At 42.9% G+C, this 20,943-nt stretch overlaps 1 pseudogene; it reads left to right on the forward strand.

Moving 5' to 3' along the window:
• The first annotated feature begins 61 nt into the window (after window positions 1–61).
• Window positions 62–13,630, forward strand: LOC136466893 (uncharacterized; annotated as a pseudogene).
• Window positions 13,631–20,943: the final 7,313 nt, after the last annotated feature.

Here is a 20,943-nt window from a genome sequence, read left to right on the forward strand (position 1 = left end):
AGGGGCGACAGACCTTTTTCGAAGAGACAGGATTCAAGTGGATTTCGCATCCAATAATCTGTCCATCACTCAAAAGAGGAGTAAAGGAGCCTCTGATCCCCATCTGTCTCCGATTCTGATCATCGCTGGGGAGCTGAGTAATTGCCACCGTGCTGGCAGCACTGAACAACTGAAAGGAGGGGAGGCTGATGAGCCGTGTGAGCTCACTGTCAAGTCTGGTGATGGACTTCTCCATGTGAGGTGCCAGCAGAATGTGTGAAGCTGCTGCTCCTGAAGACCAGAACTAGGATGAGATATTGTGGCTGGTCTCCCTCATGTATTCATACAATGGCATCACGACACATTCGCCCACATCCTCCGCAAGGAGGGTGCACCTTCAACCAGGCCAGCATCATCCGCTACTTCCCACCCAGGTACAGTCTCCTTTTCTTTTCCCCGTGTAGAGTCATTGCTTGGTTCGCCTTTGATGCATTGTCTTCTCTTCCTGCCAACCTCCTTATGAATTTGATGCCAAGTGTTAATCGAATGCTCTGCTCATAAAATTGCATAGATATTGCAGCACCGGAATGTTTCCTTCGAGAACTTCTACTTCCTGCACCCACATGCTTGTTATGGCCCGGTTTCATTCCATTACATCACAGAAAAGAAAAACAATGTCACAACTCTTGAGGTATTGTCTGGCTGGTTCCTCCATCCTCTCATTTCCATGAATGTTATGTGCATCTTGAAAGCAAATTTCTTAGAACTAATACTTGAAATTTGGAAATTGCAATAGCTTGGGATGGTAATCTGACTGGTCATATACTCACGTGTTCATGGAGTGGTCCTCTTTATATAGTTATAGTTATATATACACTTCACATCCAGTGGCGGACCTAGGATTTCAGAGTAGGGTATGCCCATGGCCAAGAAATCAAATCGAGGTCGCAGCAAAGGACTCGAGAAGTCGGTGCCACGGGCGCCGCGTGGGCCGCACCATCGTCGAGCCGGAGCCCTCGAGCAGGCGGCGACCGAGCGCGCTGCGCCACCTGCGTGCGGGGTCGTGTGGTCACGCCGAACCCCAGGATGAGCAGCGAGTGGGAGGCAAGTCGGGCGGTGGGTTGGAGGCCAGCGGCCAGCGACGTTCCGGTGCGGGGTGGGGCGGCGGGCTGTGGCACCGCGACGGCCGCAAGGGCGGGGGCACGGGCGGATGGGGATTGGGGAGTGGGAAGGCTCGATGGGCCATTGGGCCGTCCGGTCGAGTGTGGCCTTTGGGCTTTTTTGTGTTTGATGCGAATCAGAGCCTAAAGATAGCAAAGAATAGCCATTTGAGACCTTAACTATATAATACATGTATATACCTCTACAAACAACTAAATTTTTTCCCAAAAATATACCCAGGCACAACTATGGGTCCGCCCATGTTCACATCTGCATTGCACTACCGTGCTGTTTGGTTCGTTTCTCAGTAACGTAAATGGAAACAAAATCAATTCAAATGGTATGTGTAGCGGTAACATCGGCATCTTTAATTTATTTACATTTGCGTTACAGTGCTGCAACCAAACAGCACGTACAATATAGTGAATCTTCATAGATGAAACTAAACTATGCCCAAGTTTTTAAGGCATACTTATTTTTATTGATGACATAAGAAAGACCAGACTTTGTATCCATATGTTTGTATGCACCTTACTTGAAAGGCACAAAATTTCTGTGAAAAGAGCAATCCTCCAGCTTATTCAGGTTATGCAGTTGAACTATATGGCAGCTATCTTTACAGACAATTGTTCTAGTTGTGTTATCGGACACAATTAAATAAATACGTGCTTCTGTTTCCTGCAGTTGGGGTGCCTATGGTGTTCTAGCATAGCAGGTCCCAAGCCCTAATAAAGGAGGAGGGTTGTGTTAGGCTTGGCGAGCCAATGTAAAAACTTAGCCACTAGTATGGAGATGAAATCCAAAAGAATCCCGTTGGGACGTAACCCTCTTAGCGACGCGCCATGTCGGAACCTGGGTATGGTGTTAAATGAGCAAGGGTCGGGTCATCACCCCCGTGACGCGCCGTGTCATGATCTGGGCACGGTGTCAAGTGAGCAAGGATCGGGTCGTCGCACCCTCAGTGGCATGCCACATCGGCGTCCAAGTGTGGTGGAAAATGAGCTAGGATCTTCACACCTAACTCGGCGGGTGTGAAGGGTAAGGAAGCTAGTCGAGCCAATTAGGATTCGTTTAGGTAGTTAGAATGTAGGGTCCCTTACGGGTAAGTTAAGAGAGTTAATTGACACAGCGGTTAGGAGGCGTGTAAATATCTTGTGCATCCAAGAGACTAAATGGAAGGGACAGAAGACAAAGGAGGTGGACAATACCGGTTTCAAGCTTCGGTACACAAGGACAATTTCAAATAGAAATGGAGTAGGAGTTTTGATTGATAAGAGCCTCAAGGATGGTGTGGTGGAGGTGAGAAGGTAAGGGGATAGGATCATCTTAGTTAAACTTGTCATTAGTGATATGGTCTTACACGTAATTAGTGCGTATGCCCCACAAGTAGGCCATGATGAGAATGCTAGGGAATACTTAGATGGCTTGGTTAGAGCTGTTCCTAATAGCGAGAAACTCTTTGTAGGAGGTGATCTTAATGGCCATGTAGGTACTTTAAATGCAGGTTTCGAGGTGGCTCATGGGGGTTTTGGTTATGGTAGTAGGAACCAGGAGGGAGAGGAAGTCTTAGACTTTGCTATACCTTTTGATCTAATGATAGCTAACACTTTCTTTAGTAAGAGACAGTCCCATTTAGTGACCTTTAGTAGCAGCCAATACTCTAGTCAAATCGACTTTGTCCTTACAATGAGGGATAAACGACCATGCGTGGACTGTAAGGTGATACCTGGATAATGTATGGTCTCTCAACACAAGCCGCTGGTGGCTGACTTCCGCTTTCTGGTGCAAGCTTGTAGGAACAAACAAGCTAGTGTTGCTAGAACGAAGTGGTGAAAATTATAAGGGGAGGCATCAAAGGTCTTTAAGGAAAGGGTTATTGATGAGGGCCCTTGGAAGGGTGAAGGCGATGCAAATAACATGTGGGAGAAGATGGCAACATGCGTTTGGAAGGTTGCTTCAGAGGTGCTTGGAGTGACCAAAGAGAGCGGATACGACTCGAAAGACGCTTGGTGGTAGAATGAAGATGTGCAAAAGGCTATTAGGGAAAAGGAGTGCTATAAGCGCTTGTACCAAGACAGGTGTGTAGACAACATAGAGAAGTACAAGGTGGCAAAGAAGACTGCAAAGCGAGTGACGAGTGAGGCAAATGAGCGTGCATATGAGGACCTTTACCAACGTTTGAGTATGAAGGAAGGGAAGAAGGACATTTATAGGATGGCTAGGGCTCGCAATAGGAAGACAAGGGACTTCAACCAAGTTAAGTGCATAACGGATGAGAGGGAGCATCTCTTAAGGAAGGAGGATGAGATTAGGCATAGATAGCAAGAGTATTTTGATAAATTGTTCAATGGTGAGAACGAGAACACCAACGTTCAGCTGGATGACTCGTTTGATGACACTACTAGGCGCTTTGTGCGGAGGATTCAAGAATCGAAGGTCAGAGAAGCCCTGAAAATGATGAAAGGGGGTAAAGCGATGGGCCCTGATGGTATCCCAATCAAGGTGTGGAGATGTCTCGGGATATAGCTATAGTATGGCTAACCAAGATGTTCAATAATGTCTTTTGATCGAACAAGATGCCTGAGGAGTAGAGAAGAAGCATATTGGTACCAATCTACAAGAACAAGTGAGACATCCAAAGTTGTACTAATTATCGGGAAATTAAGTTGATGAGCCACACTATGAAGCTACGGGAGAGAGTCATCGAGCAGCACCTGCGAGGAATGACGCAGATATCTACGAACCAATTTGGTTTCATACCCGAAAGGTCAACCACAGAAGCAATCTTCCTAATAAGACAAGTTATGGATGCACATGGTTTTCATTGACTTGGAGAAGACTTATGACAAGATACCAAGAAATGTTATATGGTGGGCATTGGACAAACACAAAGTCCCATCAAAGTACGTGACCCTCATCAAGGACATGTACAACAATGCTGTGACTAGTGTTCGAACAAATGATGGTAACACATCTTACTTCCCGATTAAAATAGTACTTTATCAAGGGTCAGACTTGAGCCCGTACCTCTTTGCTTTGATAATGGATGAGGTTAACAGGAACATTTAAGGGGATATCCCTTGGTGTATGTTGTTCGCTGATGATGTAGTGTTAGTGGACGAAAGTCAGGCGGGAGTAAATAGAAAACTAGAGTTGTGGCGGCAGACCCTTGAGTCTAAAGGTTTTAGATTAAGCAGAACTAAAACCAAATACATGAGATGTGACTTTAGCGGAGTTGCATATGAGGAGGGAGATGTGAGTTTAGAAGGTCAAGTAGTGTCTAAGAAGAATACCTTTCATTATCTAGGATCGATGCTACAGAGGGATAGAGATATTGATGCGGACGTTAGCCGTAGAATCAAAGCAGGGTGAATCAAGTGGCGACAAGCTTCTGGCATTATTTGTGACAAGAGGGTGCCATAAAAGCTAAAATGCAAGTTTTATAAAACGACGATTAGACCGGCTATGTTGTATGGAGCAGAATGTTGGCCTACAAAGTTTCGACATGTTTAACAACTGAGTGTTGCAGAAATGCGTATGTTGCGATGGATTTGTGGTCACACAAGAATAGACCGAGTTAAGAACGATGATATACGTGACCGCCTACGGGTAGCACCAATTGAAGAAAAGCTTGTCCAACATCGGTTGAGGTGGTTTGGCCATGTCCAAAGGAGACCTTCAGAGGCACCAGTGCATTGTGTAGTCCTAAGCCAAGCTGATAATGTGAGGAGAGGTAGAGGTGGACCGAAATTGACATGGAGAAGGCAATAAAAAGATATTTGAAAGCTTGGGATATACCTAGAGATCTATGTTTCAATAGGAGTGCTTGGAAAGCAGCTATTGAAGTGTTTGAACCGTGACTAGGGGCTCTCGGTGGGTTTCAACTCTAGCTTACCCCAAATTGCTTGGGACGACAAGCTTTGTTGTTGTTGTTGTTGTTCTGTTTCCTGCAGTTGTGTAACTCTATTCAATGTCAGCATTATCAAACATGGACCTCGAAACATGTATACACAGTCAATTCTTTGAGTGATGGATGAATATTTTTTTGTGAGAAAGATTCAAGATCTGATTCATGAGGCGTGACTACATGTTGATGCTAATGTTGGTGTCTCTTTGGTCATTGGGGCAAACCCTATCAATGTGAAATTTAATTATAGTTAAGAGAAAAAGGTGGGGATGTGAATAGTACACTTGGAATTTCTTTGTTGAATCGTATTCTTCTCTGCAGTGAACTAGATATAATAAGTACTTGTATATTATCATGACATTTGGTGGGAAGGCAGTTGGCCGCTCATGACATAAGAGGTGTGTGTGCAATTGAAGATTGTTAGCTGATTCCTTCATGAGTCACGACGATCAGCATAAGAGAGCCTTAAAATTTATATTCAACATTGTTAATTATTGCATCCCTCTTTCTACATCCATCTTTCATAGTCCTCAGTCAGCAGCATTGCTCCTCACCAGCTACCCCTAGGATTTGACTGCTTGACCCGAGTACACGGTTGCCACAACATCATGCATATGTACAAACGAATTTGTGTTGATTGTTGTCCCACAGCGGTTTTATTATACAGTCTGAAAAGTCTTCTTTGCAGAACAATCCTTTTCACTCAACACACCTCTTAGTGTTTGTTTCCTATGCATTTTGATAGTAATGGATCTTTTAATAGCATGTATCATATGTTCCTGCTTCGTGTCATGTTCTTTGAAGAACAATCCCTGTCACTGTTATACCTCTTAAATGTTTCTTTCCTTATGCTTTTTATCAATAATGGATATTACAGTAACATTTAAGGTTTCCCCTGCAGTGAGGAGTTAAATACATCTAAGTTTCCTTCCTACTTCTGGCCTGGATCACGACTAATATACCTGAATGTTGCTTCTAGGTGGTGCACAGGCACCTTGTAAATCAAACTTTCTATGGTCAATTGGTGATAGTCTTGCTTTGACAATATATTTTCCCTTTAGACAAAAAATATTTACTATAGTGCGCCACCATTGTTTTTTGGCTAGCTCCACCCCCGCTGGTGTCCTTAGTTGTGAGCTTTCATGTAATTTTAGAGATGATACAGATAACCTTGAGTGTTGCTTTTAGGTTGTAATCGTATCAATGGTAAGGAACTCCTGTCATTATTTCATTCTGCAATCATTACTTGTATGCCTGTTACTTCATACTGTTGTTACTGTTGCTGTCCTGATGGTTCAGTACCAGTACTGTTAATTGTTTCATGGCAGATGACAGTGAAACAAAATGAAGATGCATTCAAAGAGTTTAGTGCTTGGGCCTTGGGAGGATATTTATTGTGCTCATCAGCCAGTATGCAAGTGAACCATCACATGCGCATGCATATCTTTTGTGTATTGGTTCATTGTTAGATCAGAAACAGAAAGGAGGGGAATTTTTTTCCTTTTGTTTTTTATTTATGGTGGTGGTGGTGCTGCTGCTGCTTGGATGTAATTGTGGCTGAGCCTTTTGGAACCTAAAATTAAAAGGTCCTCTTCAAGTCTTGAAGTTATGGTTTTTCTTGCATATTAAGAATAATATAATGTAGGCTAGGCTTTTTAAACCCCTGCCAGATTGTCATGCATCAGTATATACCTATCATTTCAGTTAAGAAAATCGGCTTAAAGACTTGACTTAAACCCCAGTTTTGTTGTCAGTCTTATCGTTTGCTACTTTGATCTCCCTGTACTATTATTAATACCATTCTCTTTGCTGGTGGTGGCTCCTGTTGATCCTTTGTTAAATATACTTCCAGCTTAATTTACTAAAAGTCTTAAACCTATGTTCCAGCGCTTTTAATATTTAAATCAAACTATAATTGATTACGGTGCGTGTTCATTAGTGCCAAATGCTGGGCAATTTACTGTTGGATACTCCCACTGTTATGCGGGGGCGTTAATCAATATCAGAAAGGAGAAAGGAAATCTAAAGCATTGTGGAAACCATTAGTACTTGATAGCTAATGTAGAAGAAACCTCCATCCTAAGTTGTTCCCCTGCAGATGTGCATAGAACTAGCATTAAGAACATCCAGGTGCTGATGCCTAATCTGTTGTGTGTGAGTTCCGTGGGGTGACAGATTGCAAACATAATAAGATTTCTGGTGGATAGCTACAACATGCCAGTCCCTGCTATTCTGGAGATCCCATCCATATGATCCAGAGCGCGAATCGGTGCCAGGTATTCTGGAGATCCCATCCATATGATCCAGAGCGTGAATCGGTGCTCTCTCAGCATCTGATAGGCGCATTTGTGCAATCTGCTACTCTGATATACCAATTTTTGTTTTCAGATTTTTGCATTTGTGCTAATCTGAACTTGGCATGTTGCGGGTGTAGGTGTGGCTCGCCTTCACTTTTCTCAGTTTCACAATAGATACATACAATAGTCAATTATTTAAGCCGAGCTAATCTACAATCAATTTCTCTTCAGTTAATCTTTTATTACACTTAACATTTAGTATAGGCCTTATGATTTATTTGAAATAAGGTTGGCTCAAGCCCAATAAATAAATTCAACAAAGATATGAGCTATAAATGACTGTACAACAAACTATATGTTCTGTTGCAAGTTGCAACACGAGGACATGCTTGTTATTAGTAATACTTAATGTATCTTTTAGAATATGTGTTTCTCTTAAAATTATTAGGTGTGTAACTGATGGGCTAGTATTTTTAGTTCTCACATTTGTGCGTATTTCCCATTTATAGATATAGAAATCAGAAAACATGACAATTTTTTTGTCTACTCCCTCCGTCCTACAATACAGTGCATTATGACTTCTAAAATTTTTACGGAAATATTTTTTGGACTGATGCTTCTTTTTCGAAGAAGTCTGAAGTCGGAAAAAATTCCATTATCTAATAAAAATGTTTAAATTTAGAAAAAATTTGTTAAAAAGAAAACCACAATTTAAGGAGAAAAAATTTTAACTGGTTTTAATCCATGATACATACACAATTCAATTATTTACTTAATTTACTTAAATTTTTTTAAATGTATTGTATTGCAAGACGAAGTAAGTACGAGCATATGATTTTTTTTTAAAGAAAAAAGTGATTTATATCTATGTCACTCGCTCCTCCTGCCCCAAAGGCCCAACCCTTTTGGTTGTTCAGAAAAGTTGGGCTTTGTGGACCTTTTTTGGCCCATTGAAGTCTTCTAGATGCCTGAAACGTTCACCTAATCGATAGACTCCTCTAAAAAAAACTAATCGATAGACACAAATATAATGTCCAATAGAAATTATTTCTATTCTGTCATATAAGTTCTTCACCGGATTCTTTTTATCATTATAAATTTACCGTAGAGAATTAAGAAAATATGATTTCTAGTTTTAGAGCATCTTCTCAATGGGGACGAGCTCCGACATCTTTCGAATTTCGCACTGATAATTATTTCAGTATTATTTGCCTTCAGTTCAGCTGGCCCTGTATTGGTGAGATAACTTGCTAAACCACCAAAGAAAAACCCCAGCAAGGCCAAACTAATGATTCTGAAGTTTGCTCGTCCTGCTCTTAGAAATGTCGTACCCGAGTCCAGATCCAGCAGAGGCCCAACTGATTTGGATTTTTGCTCATTGTGGCCTAAGTCGTTGATCATACGTTACCGCAGCTGCTGATATTTGTGCTTTTGTTCTGTCTCTTGCTCACTATTTTGGCAGATGGCCACGTGGGGGTATCGCTGCAATTTGAGAGCGGCTACTTTGTAGAGACACTTGTTGAGGGTGACAAGCTTGGTGTCACGCCGCACACCATCAGAGTGTCTCCTGTTGAGGGCGGGGAGCTCCTTGCAGTCGACTCGGCACATAGCAACATTGTGCGGATAACCCCACCACTTTCTGAGTGTATGTCCTCTTCCTGCCACCTCGGTTATGTGCTTGCTTGGTTCTTTTTTGGCATGACACACAGTTAACATGATTATGGGTTAAGAACAAACTATAGCATTTTGAGCCAGCTTTCTTTCACATACTAGTAGTAATATCCATGCATACAATTTTTTTTTTATTGTGTTCTTCTCAAGTACTAGGGCTACACTCTTACTAGCAAATGTTGAATAACTGATCTTTCCAATGTAATATCACTCTGTCCTTAAAAGATTCCCTGCACTTTCATTCTCCCTGAACTTGGGTCATGGGTACAGCAATGGGTTATAATCGATTCATATAGTAATAGATGAAGCTCTGGTCTCCTTTTTATTAATAGTATGCATATTTAGGGAAGTGCCATGGACAGATAAATGAATGCTGTAAACATCAGTCCAGCAGTGTGGATTGATAATAGGCAGATAGCAGGGGAAGACTCGTCGCTGGTTCTTGTCAGGGGCATTCTGGCCATATAGATGGTAAACCAAGTGATGCCCGATTCAAGCGCCCCACAGGCGTTGCCGTGGATGATATGGGCAATGTTTATGTTGCTGATACAGCAAACTTGGCGATTCGGAAGATTGGAGAATCAGGTGATCGGTAGTTAAATAGATATACACCATGCAATAGTTGTGTTAAGTGTTAACAGTTGGTGAATGAAAATTATGTTCAGGAGTGACCACCATTGCGGGTGGGAAATCAAATATCCCTGGCTACAGGGATGGCCCCAGTGAAGATGCGAAGTTCTCTACAGATTTTGACGTGGTGTATGTGAACAAAATGTGCTCTCTTCTGGTTATTGACCGTGGAAATGCAGCCCTTAGGAAGATTTCTCTTCCACAAGAAGACTGTACTTACCAGGATTCTGCACTCCTATCTTCAGGTTCATTCTCTTTCACTTGTTTCTGTTTCCTGTACAGTACATATAGACGTGTCTGATAAGGAAAGGTAACGATCCAACTCATCAATTGTCACGTTCTTGAGGTGATGAGGTCCTAGAGGAAAGGCTTATGCCGATATGGTTAGTTGTAGAACAGAAGTAAAAATCTATCAAGTGTTGTGCTTAAACCTTTTCATGGTCCTGTACTGGATTATTATCCATGATACTAAACATAGGGGTTGAACAGGTAGAATAGTAATCCTTCGGTACTTTGTATTTACAATTACATCTTTCCCTTTTGGGATCATTTTTTTTCAAGTCCACTGGATTATACTTTCTCAGCCTCAGTAGCTGGTCACAGTGTCGCACACTAAGACCTCCCATATGGAAGTAACAGACATTCAGACTATGAATGTCTTCTAAAACTGAGGTGGCATGATTGGAGTTAAATTAGAAGGTTGAACAAATCAAGAAATGCAAAAGTCAGATTGTGACTTATAAACCATGTCTAGTATGCTATACATAATACTATATGATCCATGGTAGAAATGATACACTTTATTCTTTATATGCCAGAAGTATAACTCTCCATGCTATATGCTCTGCCATAAAGCTAACTATCACTTGTATGCTGTCGCCATAATTTTGTTGCGAGTCTAGGGTTCAAGTAGATGTGAGAAGAACATTTTGCACCATGTAATATTCTTGAAAGGCAAAGTAAAAGAAGAATTCTGGTAGTGTTTATGTGTCGTTTAGTATATGAGGTACAAGAACTGGTAGTACTGCCGTGTTGGTCCCCTTCTCCTTTTCCTTTTGTTTCTGATGCTGTAAAGCTATCTTTCCATGCCCTACTTGATGGCTAAACTAATGGTCCTGATAGATCAGTTTAGGAATACTGGGATGACATCTGTGCTAATGTGTCTCTTGGTTGTGAAATGTCTTATTTGAAGTTCTTTTATACATATAGATATTCACCTTTTAAAATTCTTCTGGCCCTCTTTAATTAGTCATGATGTAGATGCAATATCCCTCTCACACCCTTTTAGAAGAACATAGATGAGAAGACCACTTTCTCCCTTTCAGAATAGCATTGATGGCATCAATGGCATGCTTACTTTCTCATCCTTTTAGAAGAACATGTTAAACCATTCTTTCCATTCACGTCTGTTTTGAATAGTATCAAAGAGGTCATAGGTGCACATGCTATATTTTGATTTTAACCTGAAAGTATTAGTGGACTGTAACATGGGATAATTGGATCTACCATATCCCTGTATCTTACATGGTGAGATTTATCTGCAAAAATCCTGTCTTCTTTGTCTGAGTTCTTAGTTCTGTTTGTCTACCATAAATTTTGTTATCGCTGGATACCATACATGTAGTTATCTGAATATCGATCTTTTTCATTACTCCTTCAAATTGTCCATGTACTTGATTCGTGATTAATTTCATGCTGATTATGTCCGGCAAATGTATCAGTATTGATGGGTAGTAATTCACTTGTCCGTGTGCTTGGGGCATGTTTGGTTTTCTCTCCACCCTGGCCCAGGCAGCGCTCCCATGCGTCTGATTTCGGTCGCCTGGCAGGGCGCAATCCAAACACGCGCTTGATCTACTATTTGCGAAATTCAGTTCCATGCTTTATCATCAGTATTGTTTTGTTCGTTTACACAGATCTCATATTGGTCATTGGTGGTGTTGTGGCTGGATATATCTTTTCTGGTTTCCAACATGGGTTTGGATTCTCAGGCTCCGAGAAGGTAGTTATCTGTGTATGATGTCCCTGTATTGTCCATTTTTACATAGATTTTTCCACTTGATATGCATATTTGTAATCTCCTTGAAGCTTGGCATCACAGTATTCCTAGTCATACTGCTTAAATAGCACCTCGTTCTTTCTCAATTTTATTATGGACTGAAAATGAAAAAATATATATATCTGTTAATCTAGCAGTTTGTATGTGTTGATGCCAATGCAGGTAGAGGCACCTGAAAATGAGCAGCACGAGAGCAGCACAATTGGGAAGCCACCTCTGGTTGTGGAGAGCCTGAAAGAGGAACCAGGAGCTGGATGGCCATCCCTCGGGACGCTTATTGCTGATCTCCTGAAACTTGCTGTTGAGGGAGTGGGGAAACTACTTCTCAGTGTCGTCCCTCAACGCATGCATGCAACATGGGAAGAGGAAAACAGATCTCACTCCGCTCAGGGACAGGCTGGTGATGCCCGAGGACAGAGAGGAGACTCCAGCAGCGCAGAAGCTCAGCAGCACGCCAATGAGGCCCGAGACAGTTCACGCTCCTAATGCTGTAACTGAGACAGCAGCAAAGGCCCAGAAGAGCATCAAGTCATCCAAGTTCAGGGATTCGACCCTGTCAAGCAAGCACAGGTCCTCTAAGAGGCAGGAATACGCAGACTTCTATGGCATCCGTGCCTGCCTGCCTGTGGGTTGCTTGAGCCCGAGACCAGCGGTGCGTGTCGGCACCTGACAGGAGGTGACACCTCGTGTGTGTGACAGGTAAATAACCCTTTGCCGAATCAGTGAACCCCAGGTGCTCTGCTCAGCTGCCTGGACCTGGACGCCAACTTCTAGTCTAGTTGCTGCGTTGTACCCTTGCTGTCCCTGAAAGCGAGGCCTCGTTTCCGTTTCGGTCTGGTCCAGTTCTGCCAAAGCTGTAACCATCCAAGGCCGACCTGGCTTGGCTGTGTGTAGTCTCCGTTGTAGTACGTTCCATGGCGTGCCCAGCTTTGGTGGCATCGATCGGCATGGCAAGTGGACGGGAGAAGAATTCCGAGGTCGCGAGTGGTGGGCAGGCAAAGGGGTCTCTTTGGGACGGGGGCTCCAGGTCCAAAGGTAGGCCGGACCGGTGAGCTGGACCTGGACGCGATGTGTAGGCCGTTACGTAGACCCGTCTGTCTATCGCGACCTTTGTTTGGCATCAATCATGTAGCTGGACGCCCACTCTCTTGGTTGGGAGTCGTGTGATTGGAACCTTCCCACCCAAAACCCAAATTGGCGGTGGTGGTCCTCTCCAGCTCCTCGGATCCTCTCTTCTCTTCAGACAGCCATGCATGAACACAAGATGAATAGATAGGTCTCATCCAAATGTTGGTATGCACGACGTCTAGCCCTGTTTTTTTAGAAGAGACGAAGGAGCTGTCGCTAGCGAGTTGGAAAGGTGTAGCGGGCATTCAAAAAAAAAACAGTTTCCCCTTCGTTGTTGTGGTGAAAAAATTGGCCGGCCACCACTGCGCGACAAGGATAGGAGGAAAACCTGGGTTCCAAAGTGCGCTGGCTGCTGTCAGCCGGGCATGAAACCTGCAACGCAGGATGGCTTGGAGGAATCTGTTAGAGGAAAACACTGTTCTGGATGAAAAAAGAAGCAGATCAAGCCGAGTTTAATGACACGCGAATGAGACCAATAAAACTGAGTTTAAGGACACGCGAACAGGACCAATAAATCCATCAACCTATTGTCGCTTGGGCTAAGCTCCAGTGCTCAAGTCAAGCGGGTTGGTGGCATGGCAGGGCTGCACGACGCGAATTGGCTGCACCTCGGCATGTGCCTCAGGCAACGCTCGGATGCAAGTAAGCAATGATAGATGATGCATGCATCCAACCAAGGGGGATTTGGAAATTTGCTGCCGTGACGCGTGACGGCGGCGCATTTCACACCGCACATGGCTGCTGCGCGCGCTGTCCGTCAGTCAGAACACGACGAGCTTGCGTCTCGCCCGTCTCCCGTGTAAAAATTAGTGTGTGTTTAGTTGGTATGTTAAAATTTTTGGGTGTCACGTCAGATGTGTCGGAAGGATATCGAAAGAGGTTTTTGGATAATAATAAAAAAACAAATTACAGAACCTATCATGAAACTACTAGACGAATATAATGATACTAATTAACCGGCCATTAGCACATGTTGGTTACTGTAGCACTTAAGGCTTTTCATGGACTAATTAGGCTTAAAAGATTCGTCTCGCGATTTTGCCGAGAACTGTGCAATTAGTTTTTTTCGTCTACATTTAGTACTCTATGCATGTGTCAAACATGCTCTTTTACTGTAGATGATAAAATTTTTTGAAAACTAAACGGGACCTTAGCTGACCATTGTGACAAAGGACTGCGTGCTACTTTGGCTTCATCCTTGTTCACAGCTGATCTCATGGCTTCGTACGTCCTCTCGACGAATTTTTGTCGGTTGGTCCTAGGTTCTGCTCGCTCCGGTAATCTGTCCTTGGCAATGACGACCGGTTGTTGCGGTTCGTCCATCCTGGAGAAACCGTGTTCACATCATCGTACTAATCGAGCCGTCCCTGATTCGCTAATGAATGGTCATTCAGACGTAAGTTTATCATCACCGTGTAACTGTTGACGTTGAATGTGATCCAAAGCCAACACACCAGCGAGAGCCGACGGCCAAAAAAGTTTGTAAACAACCTGCAATGCAACAAGAAAGCAGCGTAATCGATCAAACCAATCTAAAAACGTGTAATGCCAATGTAGAGCCTGTTCTTAACCGAAAAAGCTCTCAAACTTCTTTCGGGAAGACCCTTCGGAGAAGAACACGTGGAGAATCTCCTAGAACCAACAAGGCCGCCTAGGATGCCGACAAATCTCGCTAGGAGACGTGCCGTCGTGCCGAACAGCAGGAGGGGGTGAGAGAGAAGTAAAGGGGCAAAAGGAGTTGATAGATTGATTTTTTGACGATCGGATAGATGGGAACTCAATTGCTCATGATCCTCTCATATAGGCCTTGTTTAGTTTCTCCCCCTAAAGTTTAGTTCCTATCACATCGGATGTATGACACATGCATGGAGTATTAAATATAGACTAAAAAATAACTAATTGCACAAATTGCGACTACTTTACGAAACGACGGATAAACATGTGCTAATTAGTCCATGATTTGATAATGTGGTGCTACATTAAAGCTACAGTAAACATGTGCTAACGATGGATTAATTAGACTTAATAAATTTGTCTCGTGGATTCCTGAGGACTTCTATAATTTATTTTATTATTACTATCCGAACACTCACATGTGACACCCGATATGACACCCCTAAACTTTAGCCCCTAAATTTAAACACCACCATAGAGGGGGTGGTCTTATCCTAATAGTAAACCTCTCCAAACCTTATTTTTCAAGTTTTCCACGAGTTTGGAATAGTTCGGATCGGAATCCAAACTTCGAGCAGTGGAGCATCTTTTTGGGGGCATAACTCCTTCATCCAGACTCCGAATTGAACGTTCAATATATGTTTCTTTTACCATCTTGGCGAGAGGAACGTAATGGTGAGGTCTGCTTCTCATTTTGACAACTTCACAAAATGGACAATTTTGGTTGTCAATAGTAACTTTTAGCCCATTTACAATTCTACGTGTGTTTTATTCTCCAGTCTCTTGTTTTGTGCAGTATATGTTGGTGAGTGTTAACCGCACCCAAAACCTTTGGTGCGCGACAGCCTCTACCCAGTGTGAATGTGTCGGTGTTTTGTCAATCGGCAAGTGAATTTATACGTGTGTCGTGCTGCACTAGGAAGACGATTGTAGCATTCAAAGACACAAGGAATTATATTGGTTCAGGCCGGGGCCCTACGTCCAGTCTCAGAGATAGTTCGAGTGCGTGTTCCTCGGTTGAATGCTCTGAAGTTCTTACGATGGGGTATGCAAGAAGAAAGATAGAGAAGAGTAGAGAGATACTCCTCGAATGAAGTCTCGAGAGTCCGTCCCCTTGGAAGGGTGTCCTAGCTGCCCTTATATAGAGTCCGGGGCCAGGTTACATACAGAAAAGATAGGTTCTCCCGACCGAGTGGTCGTGAGCCTGAGGGAGGATAAACTAGTTATCTTGGCTTGCAAGGAAGGCCGTCTTGTCTTGGCGTCAGCGTACGCCCGGACGTGATTGTCGTCATGGTCTTGTGCCCACATCGCAGCATGGTGTGGCGTGATGCGACAGTACCGATGGTGTCGGCGTTGTTGGCATAGTGGAGGTTCGCCAGCTGTCCTGTGCGACGTGGTCTCGCCGTGGCTGTCTTCATTGTCTCCTGTTCTCCCCGGGGCATCATGGCGACAGTGAGGGAGTAGGTAGCTGTCACCGGGTCGTTGGTCACCATTGCAGGTCGTAGAGCCGGTGGCCTCGATCTCAAGCTGTGGGGTCGAGGCCCTCGTTGGCTTGGTTGGCCTTGAAAGTTAAGGCCATAGCTATGAGTCCCATCCCGTAGTGGTTGGGGCCATACACCCGTCCCATCGGTCCCTATTTGGACAATAGGTCACCGTATCAGTCGTCGCCGTCTGGCGGTGCTGTCTTGTCTGCGCAGCGTGGCGCAGGGATGGCGTCTGTCCGGACCGAGGTGATAGGGCGTGCCTGTTCTTGTGAGAGCAGGCGTACCTAGTGGAGCTCGACCTCTCCCCGTTCCTTCCGGGGGTTGGGACGGAGGAGAGGTCGTGCGGCGCTAGGTTGTGTGTAGTGAAAGAAGAAGCGAGAGGTCGTGGTCGACCCCTCGCCTTAGTGCTTGGCCCAGGTCCGTGCGGCTCAGATGGGCCACGGTTGCTAGGCCTGTGCTAGCTTAGTTGTCATGGGTCGTCCGAGCGGCTAACCAATCGGTGTCTTGAGATACCTGGGGTATCATAACCTCGACAGAATGAATATTGAATAGAGCGTAGAATGGCATGGAAACCACTATGTGGGCGATAATCAAATTCACCGTCCATCAACTATTACAGCGTACAGTATTTGTAGTACATACAGGTAATCGTCATTCACAAATTACACAATCCCTGCTCTCCCTGAATCATTTTCGAGTCACATTAAGGACGGTTTGGGCCAAGAAACCGGAGCCACAAAAAGTGACTCCTAAGTGCTCCGGCTTCTTTGGAGAAGCATTTGAGGAGCCGTGCCAAACGGGCCTAAAACAACTCGTATTTTGGAATAGAGGGAGTAGTTACGAGGATTTGAAACAACTATATTATTCTCAACAGTTTGATGCACACGAAGACTAATACGCAGAAATGAGGAATTGCGAAGACTAGACAAGCAGAGTAGTCGTACACCATTGGCACGACAAAACAAACACTTACAACAGGTAGATGCTCGCCAGATGATTTGAAACCCCCCCAAAAGGACAACAGGCGGGAGGCGCGGCCATGCATGATCCATCTCAATAGGCATGCATAAGTAAGGTGGACCATGGTAGTACCCAGGCCGTTGGTCCCTAAAGACTTTGGTTTAGAATGATACTAAATCTGTTTTAAATTATAGTTCGTTTGATTTTTTTCACCACAAGTTTGACCACTCATCTTATTAAAAAAATTGTGCTAAATGTTTTTTTTTTGTCGTGGCTTGCTTTATTAACAAAAGTTATTTAAGAATAACTTAAATTTGACTATGTTTGCACAGATTTTTTAAATAAGACGAGCAATCAAATTTGAGGTAAAAAGAAGCCAAATGAATTATAATTCGGAACGGGAGTACTCCATTGAGCAAAATCCGGTGGCTCGATAGGCGAGGAAACGGCAATGGGCAACGGCTGCCAAGCACTTGATGACAGGAGCAGCCTGAGGAGCACAAAACCCGTGTCGTCCAGCCTCCATCTCTCGAATGATATCATTCATCGCCACTGCTTACGTAATGACACGGCGTTTTCTCCTGAACTATACATACGTTATGTATCCACTGTCCACCACAGGAAACAAAAGCATGCAGAGTTTGTTAGCGTTTCCGCTGGGAATCATCGGCGCAGCGGCCGGGCCAAGGAAACAAGCTTTAGAGCTGATAGAAAAGCTTGCTGGTATGTTCGCTCTCACTCTCTTAGAGTACCTCCATCATATCTCTTATATTGCATCTCCTATAAGTTGTTTTAAGAGGTACACTATAATAAGTTTAGAATACAGGAGAGTACCATGGCAGCAGATTGCCTAAGAGGTCCACATCCTTTATGTAGAAGAGATGATGCTTCTTTTAGGAGATCTTTTAAATATAGATATAAAAGATGAGAAAGGAGATCTGCTGCAGCATGTTCATCTCCTAAGCTACTACTTTTTAAGTACAGGGTTTGTTGTGGTACCTCCAAATAACTATGAGCCGTTTATATAATGAGATTGGATGGTTAGGATGATATATTACTTCCTAGGTAATATGTGAAATATTAATTAATTTATTTATTAATTTGGTAAAATACGATAAACAAAGAAAGTTTAGATATGAGAATCTTTTTTGTATATCTATTTGATATGGTAAATCATTTTATTTTGCAACTTTGATCATTGCATAATTCGGTTAGTATATAATACCATAACAGCTAATGTACGCAACATAATTTGATTATTTGATTAGCATGTAACTTTTTGTTCCCCTGTACGTGATAGTTACTCCCCCGTTCCAAAATAAGTGAGGTTTTTTACTTTCAATTATCTTATTTGACCGCTTGTTTTATTCAAAATTTTTGTATAAATTATAAAATAAATAAATCATTATTAAAGTATATTTAATAATAAAATAAGTCATAACAAAATAGATAATATTTATAAAAAACGAACAGTCAAATAAGATGTCTGAAAGTAAAAAACATCATTTATTTTGGGACGGAGGGAGTACATGTTTTAGCGTGTTTGGTTCCCAATGTTCATTAGTTGACATGCAACATGTTTTAATTTAGAAGATCCTGTTAATTATATAATATAATTTTATTAATCGAGTTAGCATAACGCATACCCTTTGACTACATATATAACATGTTAATGTTTGTCGGTGCGAAAAGTAATCAACAAGTAAATATTTGTCGTTTTGTCGTACGTTGTGATCGGATATGGCCTAACACTCAATGACACAGGGTTTATACTGGTTCAGCCAACGTACCCTACGTCCAGTTTGAGTCGGTCAGTGACTTTATTCCTGAGCCCAGGTGCTCGAAGTTTGCTATAGAGTTATAAACGAGTGGAAATAAGATGGGGGTGTTAGAGGTCCGGTCGGACTATGAACTGAAGGGCTGAGAGTGACGGGAGGTCCTACGTGCGCTAAGTATTGGAACGTATGCTCCGTGTAGCTTTAGAGTTCTAGAGCCGTGGAGCTGTTCGGGTGCTCAGAATGTCTAAAGCTAGCAGAGAGTGGGTCGGAATGAACTGTTTTTCTTTGGGAGAGAGCGCATCTCCTTTTAAAGATGAAGGAGACGGCCTTACAAGTTTTAGAGAGAGAGAGAGCCCTAGTTTTGTTGTCCACGCCGTCGGGTACAAGACAGTTTATCGGCGCCCACAATACTGTTGACGCCCAGATGCATGTGGTAGGCTCCATCATGCTCTTATGGTATGGCAAATGTCGGCGTCTATCATACTGTAGGACAAATATTGACGCATACCATACTGTAGGACAAATGTCGACTGTGGCAGAACCTCCAAAGAAATTGGGCCCACGTGCACCTATCGTTGTCATAACAGACCTCGGATAGAGTACACGAGTTCCCAACAACTTAACAGGTCCGTCGGGTGTCCTCGGGAAACCCGAATCATCCATGAATCTTTTCGAACAGGATCCCAATCACAGACATTGCAGATTACAATAGTTTATTCAAATATATATATCAGAGTAAAAGATAGCAGAAGTCTTAACTTAACATAGTTTACAAACCAGTTGTTTCAAACTTACAATACCATAAGTGTCATACAACCATAGTAGCGGGATAATATTACATTAACATTATTTATATCACACAAACTAGTGCCTTGTCCAAAGGTCATTCATCATTCCTCATCGTCATTGACTTCAAACACAGATATGCAGCAGGGACCAAAACAAGCCTGCGCATGTGACTCACCTGCAACAAGGGTTAACAAACCCTAAGTACGAAAGTACTCAACAAGACTGACCCGACGTAAAAGGGGGTGAAGGACTTTAGAGATGTAGGTGTTAGGTCAAGATAAGGATGTAGCAAGATTCAAAAGTTCTTTGCTAAAAGCTTACTATTCTTGATTCTATTTTCAAGTTTTACCCCTAAGTACTTTAGTTCATGATCTCAAACTAAGTGTTCATATTCTATATTCCAATCCTTCTCATTCCATTCCTTTTTTCTCATGTTTTAGTAATTCACCAGTCCTGCATTGCTTCTGCAATGAATTGAGTCTCCATATCCGTGGAGCACCGGCAATTCAAATTGATTCAAGTCCCGGCTGGGGATTCTTTATCACACGACATATGTAGAACTTAATCTTTCATATATCAACCTCGCTACCGGATCCTCCTATACTAAACCATCTCCACGCCACCCGAGAGCACAGCACACCTCAAATCCGGCCACATTCCAGCCACGAGGGTACACGCTACTCCCACCATCTCTCCACTCCCAGTACGTGGGCATTCGTCTTAGTATCAGATTAGCCGAAGTAGGCTTACCGGAGTATGTGACCAGTACAACAAAGTGTCTCGTTCAGAAGATCCATAATGAGTGGCCTTTAAGCGACATAGTCGGCAACATTACCCAACATTCAAAATAAGTCACCCGACTAGTCTCTAGTTCATTCTACCTTCTATCTTTCTTTGGCCAGTATGCCATCTTTGATTGTATCGAAACTTTTATTTTGAAAGCCTACCATAAAGCATACTAAGCATTCTACGCCTTTGTAAATAAAAACATCTTCAAAGATGGTAAACAATTAACAAGGTAGGCAATGCATCAAGTAGGTAACATTTGAATTAATCAACTTAATGCAATAAGTAACATAGGTGATAAACTTTTCAAAGTAAACAAGGTAATGGTTTAATGCATAAACCGGGGCTTGCCTTCGTTGATGATCTCGGGTTCCGGATCAGTACCACAATTATCGAATCCCGTGACAACCGGGGATTCTTCCACAACTTGTTCAACTAGAATCATTTCACTCTTAGATCCTACACGAAATAATAGCATATTCTTCAACATGATGATAATGTAAACATGATGCTTTCATGGTACATGAAATATAAAAACACTTTGAATGCGACTTTCCTTCACGGTACAGTTGCAAGCCAACAAAACCAACTTGCAATTCTACCATCAAGGACCATACAAGTGACTTGACCAAATTGATCT

Source organism: Miscanthus floridulus, chromosome 7 (assembly GCF_019320115.1).
Source record: "Miscanthus floridulus cultivar M001 chromosome 7, ASM1932011v1, whole genome shotgun sequence".
NCBI classification, from domain to species: domain Eukaryota; kingdom Viridiplantae; phylum Streptophyta; class Magnoliopsida; order Poales; family Poaceae; genus Miscanthus; species Miscanthus floridulus.